This window comes from Ipomoea triloba, chromosome 8 (genome assembly GCF_003576645.1).
Source record: "Ipomoea triloba cultivar NCNSP0323 chromosome 8, ASM357664v1".
NCBI lineage: Eukaryota > Viridiplantae > Streptophyta > Magnoliopsida > Solanales > Convolvulaceae > Ipomoea > Ipomoea triloba.
Genome location: NC_044923.1, coordinates 212,107 through 219,974, shown reverse-complemented (window position 1 = coordinate 219,974; position 7,868 = coordinate 212,107).

Below are 7,868 nucleotides of genomic sequence, written 5' to 3'. Positions count from 1 at the left end.
CTATTATCTCAGGAGCAACTGGTGCACTCCACCTTTCCCTATTAACCATATCGATGGGAAAGCCTGGGAGTTGGAGCAACAAAATTTCACCCTCTCGAACTGTCTGAGCTTCATCTGTTGCATTCGAGGGTGTGGGCTCAGGTGGTGGCAGTAGTAAGACAGAGTTAGGTGCCACCTCATGTGCTTCAGAGGTCTCGGATTCACCTCTCGAAGCTACCTGGTCTTCTAGAGCAGATTCACTCACTTGGGACAAGGGAATTGCTGCAGTTGGAGTAGGAGTGTCAGCATCATCTCGAGCAACCCCAGAGGTCTCTCCTGGACCTCTCGTGTGTTCTACACTTTGTCCCAAGGATATTGCTGTGGCAAGCCTGATATCCTCTCGAAATTGAGCATCTAGTTCAGGATCTTCTTCAGGCTCGGCTTCATCTTCTTGTGTATCAACAGCTATGCCCTTTCCTTTGTCAGATCGACCAAGATTACTCCTGATTACTTGCATCTCATGGGCACGGTTTTGAAGCTCGTCGGCTGGGATTTCAGTGAGATCTAACCAGTTTAGTGCAAATCGTTCCTCAGCCTCCATCTCTGCTGCTCTTGAGATCAATTGATCAAAGGGACCTGTTCTCCAGTTGATCCAGCGAAGTACTCTGGAGAAGTCGTCCAAACTCGATACATTCTCAACACTTTGATTCAATCGAGATGTGATTTCAGCATTCAGCTCATCAGAGTCAGCAGGTAGGATTTCTGTTGCTGATGCACACTCCACAGCTTGTTCAGTTATCTCTCGAACAACCGAGAGATCATGTGTCAACCCATCATTCAGAAAGACTTGCACTGGGTTCCTGACCACAGTGCCCTGACCATCAGCAGCCACCACACAGTCTAGATCTTCAGCTGCTGGACTATCTACCTCTCGAACCACCTGTCGTGGTTCCTCAACAATACCCTGTACTGGATCACTGATCCCAGTACCTTCAACTTCTCGAGCCTCCTCTTGAGGCAAACCAACAAATTCATCAACATCCTCAGCACCATCAACAGCAAGTATATCAACACTTAAAGTTCCTGACAGGGACTTGGTAGGGGGCACTCTCTCAACCTCAGTGGCCAGTGTAGCCTGAGGTTCCCCCTGGGCTTGTGCCCTGTCCTCAGATGGTACTTGTATAACGGACGGTGTCACCTCTCGAACCTGGGTGACAGCAGCAGTCTTGGTCCTCTTGGCCTTCCTTTTCAATTCAACCCTGTTGACTAGGGTGTCCAAAAGCTCGTCATCAGAGCACTTCTCCTTAGCTGGGGCTTTCCTTTTGCCCCTTCCCTTAGGCTTTGAGGGTGAAGATGCATCCTTAGCACCTTTTGCCTTAGCTTGAGGTTTCGTTCTACCCATATAGGTATTCCGATGAACCTCTCGCCCTTCCCTCAGTTCGAAGCCCTTCAGTCTCAATAGAAATTGAACAACAAAGCCAAAACCAACCTTTTTGTAGATTGTCAGGTCGGAGTTGGAAACTGAGCTCTGCACTTGGTGTTTGAGGCAGTCGAAGATGATGTGAGCCCAGTCCAACTTGTTGTTGTTCCAAATGGCATGGAGGATTTTCAGAGTGTCCAGATTGACTTCGTCTGTTCCGGACACCTTGCCGAGGATGAATTTTATGATGAGCTCGGCGGCTAGGGCAAACCTCTCCTTCAAATGAAATCTGCGGAGGGCAGAGGATGCTCTGGGTGGTGCAGTCTCCAATCGGATTTTGTCCCAAAACTCCTGCTTATCCATGTTGTAGTCCGATAGGTGCTTGACTGCCTCCTCCGACGTAGCAAAGTCGAATGCTGCTCGTAAATCACCCACAGAGATTGTTATGTCTATTTCGTTGAAGCGGCTTTCAATCTTGCCCTTCGTGACCTTGGCATGAGCGAACCATTCTGTGTAGTCGAGGTCATGAATGGTTCGGTAGTCATGCGTCATGTACCGCATTAGTCCTGCCTTCTCAAATTTCTTCAAGACTCTCTCCGCCATTGTTGGATTTGGCGAGTGGGTGATGAAGCCATCTTTGTCAAGGATGCTTCCCGCCTTGACTTGTTTAATCTGAGAGCGTATGTGGTCTAGCTCTCTCTGGTATGCACTGGAGGATGAAGATGAAGATGAAGAAGATGATGATTCAGACGCCATTGAAGAAAGTTTGTGTGTTTTGGAGGGAATGTGTACAGTGTCTAAGGATTTGGGGATTTTGGGTATATGGTTTTGAGTTTGAATCCGGGTAAAGAAGAAGGATTTTGCTTTTATATTAGGCGGATTCGGGTTGGATATATGGGTAGGGTTGAGAGTTTGACCCGTGGAAGGATCCCGGTTGATTTAAAAGATGTGAGAAGTCAGAAATACCCCTGATAACGGTCAGCTTATAAGGTATTTTGGTAAGGGTATTTCGGTAAAGTATAGAACGGTTTAAGCTTTGAGACAGTGGAGTATTGATATTTTAAAATAAGCATGCTCCCACTAATCAAGATAATGCCCTTAAGTGCGAAAAACCGTCAGTAACCGATGACCACGTGGCTAGCATTTATGTCCAAAGATAGCCGTTCCACCTCATATATCCGTTGAGCTTATCAAATTCACCTTTCGAAGGTGAATGATCTTCCTCATGAGTTTAAGGATCTTCCCCCTGAGTGATTGATCCCTAAACCTCCTTATTCTTCCGTCTTGATCTGGTTAAGGATCTTCCCCCTGAGTGATTGATCCCTAACCCTCCTTATTCCTCCATCTTGATCTGGTTAGGGATCTTCCCTTTGATCCCTAACCCTCCTTATTCCTCCTTTCAGAGATATCAGTTTGTTATCTTTCGAAGTGACCTCTCGAACTACCCTTCTTCGAGACATAATGTATGTAGACAAACTGATCGGGTGACCTCTCGAACTACCTTTCGAACACAGATTGCGAGAGAAACAAGTTTGATTCATTTAAAAGATATCACTTGGAACATATCCTTAAGTTCATTTAGTGATTTCCAGATACATTACATATGAATCAATATCCTATTAAATTCCCTAGAAACTTTTGTTTGGCCTTGGTCAGCCTAATAGGAATCTATCGTTAAGGCGGGAACTAGCCATCTAAAGTCCTATTTGTCTAATAACAGAACTGGGGGTGGCTATTCCCTTTTCTTGTTCTTCTCTCCGGAGCTGCTTACTATAGTTGGGAGTGACCATCTTCATCGCTAATCCTCTTAGTGTCTTTGGATTAGTTATGATCACCCCTTTGACTGCTGCTGACCTCAGAAATTCCCATCTGGTCTTCCTCTCTTTTTCCCTTGGTTCTCCATTTGGTTGAGGAAGGCCCTTTTCCAGAATGTGCAGCAGTAGGAGTCCCTCTTGTGCAAGACTCTCCTCCCGATTCCAGTATCCCATCGTTGTGGATATCCTCGTATTTGGGGATCCATTCACCTTGGATGGGACTAGGATACTTGCTTGGATTATCAGGAAGCTCCGTAATCTGTTCACCCTTCGTTGATTCTGGATAGTTTTCTCCTTGAAAATCTTTGGACTTGGCTGCCGGTTTCTTTCCTCTATAAAAGAATGGAACATCATCTTTTCCTTTCTTTTTCTCCATGGGAAGTTGATGGTATGAACTTCTGAAAGAAACCCTCTTATTTATAGCCCAATAGGGTTACCACTGTTGAGTCACGGGATGCAATATGAATGACCATTCAATGCTTGTGTAACTCCAAAGCTGCCATAAAGTTGATGAAACCGCCCCTCACATGCGAAACAGTTCATGGCACTAAATACAAGAAGATAAGATTTGACCATTCAACCCAACTCTATCATTCCCAATTCTAACCTTAGTTGAGAGAATCTATTTTCACATAACGCTTTTGTGAAAATATCTGCTAGTTGCTCCTCCGTTGCAACATATTCCAAAGTGATGTCCTTTTTCTCAACGTGGTCTCGGATGAAGTGATACTTAATATCAATATGCTTTGTTCTGGAGTGTAACACTGGGTTGTGGGTGATGGCAATAGCACTTGTATTGTCACACATAATTTTAACCTCCTTACACTCAACACCATAATCCATTAGCTGTTGCTTCATCCATAAGATCTGAGCACAACAACTTCCAGCTGCTACATATTCTGCCTCAGCAGTGCTTGTAGCTATCGAATGTTGTTTCTTGCTAAACCATGAGACAAGTCTTCCACCTAGAAACTGACATGTCCCTGATGTGCTCTTTCGATCTATCTTACAACCGGCAAAGTCCGCATCTGAATAACCCATAAGTTCGAAAGATCCACCTTTCGAATACCAGAGCCCAACACTCTGCGTACCCTTTAGATATCTAAGAATCTTTTTGGATGCATTTAGGTGACTTTCCTTAGGACTTGCCTGAAATCTAGCACATACACCTACTGCAAAGGATATGTCTGGTCTACTTGCAGTTAAATAAAGAAGAGATCCGATGATACCTCGATAAGTGGTTTGATCGACCTCTCGACCTTCGCTGTCGACATCGATACGTAGAGAGGTTCCCATAGGTACTTTGACTGAGGATTTCCCTTCTATGTTGTATTTCCTGAGCAGATCCTTGGTGTATTTCTCCTGGTTGATGAAGATACCTTCCTTAAGCTGTCTCACTTGTAGTCCAAGGAAGTAGTTGAGCTCTCCCATCATGCTCATCTCGAACTTTCCTTTCATCAACCTGGAGAACTTCTCGCACAAGTCTGGATTGGTGCTTCCAAAAATGATATCGTCCACATAGATTTGCACCAATAAGATGTGATCCCCGTCCTTAATTCTAAACAATGTTTTGTCCACTAGGCCTTTGGTGAACCCACACTGAAGTAGAAAAGAGGATAAGGTATCATACCAAGCTCTCGGAGCTTGTTTTAAGCCGTAAAGTGCCTTCTTTAATTTGTATACTTTGTCAGCTCCCACGTCCTTCAAGAAACCCGGAGGTTGTTCAACGTACACCTCTTCTTCGAGAAGTCCGTTCAGAAAAGCGCTCTTGACATCCATTTGATATACCTTAAAGTCTTTGAAGGCGGCATATGCGAGAAAGATGCGTATGGCTTCGAGACGTGCCACTGGAGCGAAGGTTTCATCAAAATCTATTCCTTCCTCCTGACAGTAGCCTTTGGCAACAAGTCTGGCCTTGTTCCTAACGATAACTCCATCCTCATTCATCTTGTTTCTGAAAACCCACTTTGTACCAATGACATTCTGATGATGAGGTCTCGGAACTAGTTCCCAAACGTCGTTCCTCTCGAACTGATGAAGTTCCTCTTGCATTGCTTGCACCCAATCTGCGTCGCTTAGAGCCTCATCGATCATCTTAGGCTCTATTTGAGATAGAAAACAAGCAAACATGCTTTCTCTGTAAGCTGATCTGGTTCGAACTCTGTCACGTACATCTCCGATCACTTGATCAGCAGGGTGATTTCTCAGCCATCTTAGGTCGGGTTGCGGCTCCTCAGTTGATACTTCCATTGAAGGTTGAGATATGGGTTGAACATCTATGATCTGGTTTTGATCAACTGAGTCAGGCGCTTTCTTCTTGGTAGACTCTTCATCATCTGATTCTGACTGGAGTTCTGCTACGTCTCGAACTATCGACTGCTTGTCTTCGAGAGGTAAGTTTGATCTCTCGATAGACTCTGGCTGATCTTCCTCAGCAGCTTCCGTTGTCTTTGATGGTTGATCTGTTGATGCCCTTTCATCAAAGGTAACATGTATGGACTCTTCAACCACCAAACTCCGCTTGTTGAAGACTCTGAGTGCTTTGCTTGTCGATGAGTATCCCAGAAATACTCCATCATCTGCCTTTTCTTCAAAAGTTCTTCGTTGAGTCTTCCCATTGTTGTGAATATAGCATTTGCACCCGAATGAGTGGAAGTGGCTTACATTCGGTTTTCTTCCATTCCACAACTCATATGGAGTCTTTCCAACTCCTTTTACTATCAAGGACCGATTTTGGGTGTAGCACGCTGTGTTGATTGCTTCTGCCCAAAATCCTTGTGATATGTTGGCTTGCGAGAGCATGGTCCTTGCGGCTTCTTTGAGAGTTCTGTTCCTTCTTTCAGCAACCCCGTTTTGTTGAGGTGTTCGAGCAGCTGATAGTTGATGATGAATTCCGTTCTCGTTGCAGTAGCTCTCGATTACTTGATTAACGAACTCTCCACCTTGATCTGACCGGATCTTTAGTATCGAGACTTCCTTTTCAACTTGAACTTGTTTCAAGAGATTTGGTAGGGCAATTTTTGTCTCGCTTTTCTTGGTTAAGAACACGGTCCAAGTGAATCTTGTGTAGTCATCCACTACCACAAGAGTGTACTTCTTTCCCTTTATGCTGGGTGGATCCACTGGGCCAAATAAGTCCATGTGAAGAAGACTTAATGGTCTAGTGGATGATGTCTCGGCTTTGCTCTTGAAAGAGGATTTGATCTGTTTGCAACGTTGACATGCCTCACAAATTTTATCCTTTCGAAACGTCACTTTGGGCAGTCCTTCCACTAAGTTCCTCTTAGTAAGCTTGTTGATAGTCTTGAAGTTCAGATGACTAAGCTTACTATGCCAATCCCAGCATAAATCTTCCTTGCTCCTTGCTAGCATACATAGGGATGGTTTTGCAGACCTCCAATCCACTATGTACATGTTTCCTTTCCTTGCTGCTTCCAAGACGACTTCGAGAGATTCCTCGTTCATAATCTGACATTTGCTTTTGGTGAAGACAACTTTGTGGCCCTTGTCACAGAACTGGCTTGTACTAAGGAGATTGAACTTGAGCCCCTCAACGTAGGACACTCCTTTAATAACCAGCTCATTCTTTTGGATTTCACCAACAGCTCTTGTGCGCCCCTTCTTCTCGTTGTCGCCAAATGTCACCAAGGGACCTTCGATAGGTTGGATGTTCTCAAGCAGTGTTAGATTTCCAGTCATATGTCTCGAACATCCACTGTCAATGAACCACACGTCCCTGGTGTCCTGCAAGGAAATCAAGCAAGTTTAGGTACCCAAACTTTGGGTCCTGGTGGGTTAGTGAGTTTAGGCATCCATTTATACCTTGTGCCCATTATTCCAGGCCTAGGCTCAATGTAGCCATTGTACGTTTGATAATCATAAGGAATGCTAGCAAATGTTTTAGGCCTCTTTGGTGCATAACTCAACTTAGGTAGAGACTTTTCGACCGGCTTATGCACCATGCCTTTCATACGCTGTTTGGTCATGTGAAATTGCTGAAAGTGAGGTTTCTTCCAGAACTTGTGATTTGATGACCAATTCTCACTAGATGGATAGAGTCTTCCTTTCTCCATCCGTGAGTTCCTAACTATGTGGATCTCAGACCTTCCATATTTGCCTTGAGGTGCATTATATGGAGTGTAGCTCTTTTTGTACTTGGAATGGCCTTGCGAGAGATAGCAAGGTGATCTCTCGATATTGTTTACCCGGCCATTCTTCGTAGCTTTCCTATACTTTCCATTGCTGGTGTATAGGGACGGTTTATGAATAGCTACTCTGGTCTTTTCTGTTGGTCCTTTATGACCTTTATTTGGTTTGGGTTGAGATCCTCCATTTCTTGAAGTTCCCAAACCGTTGGTCTGTTTATCTCTCGAGAGATGGTCTTGATGGAACCCTAGACCGGTTCTATCACTTGTAGGTCTGTGATCAACCACCATTTTCTCCATAGCTTTGGAGGAATTAGTGTATGATGCTATGACCTTTCGAAGATTAAGCTCTCATTTTTCCTTCTTGAGGAGGAAGGTGAACTTTTGTTGCTCTCCTGGTTCATCTTCATGTATTTCCTGAACTTTCTCACAAAGAGAGCAAACTGTTCGTCAGACATAACATTCATAGGATTAGAATCTGACCTTGAAGATGTGGATGGTTGCTCAGCA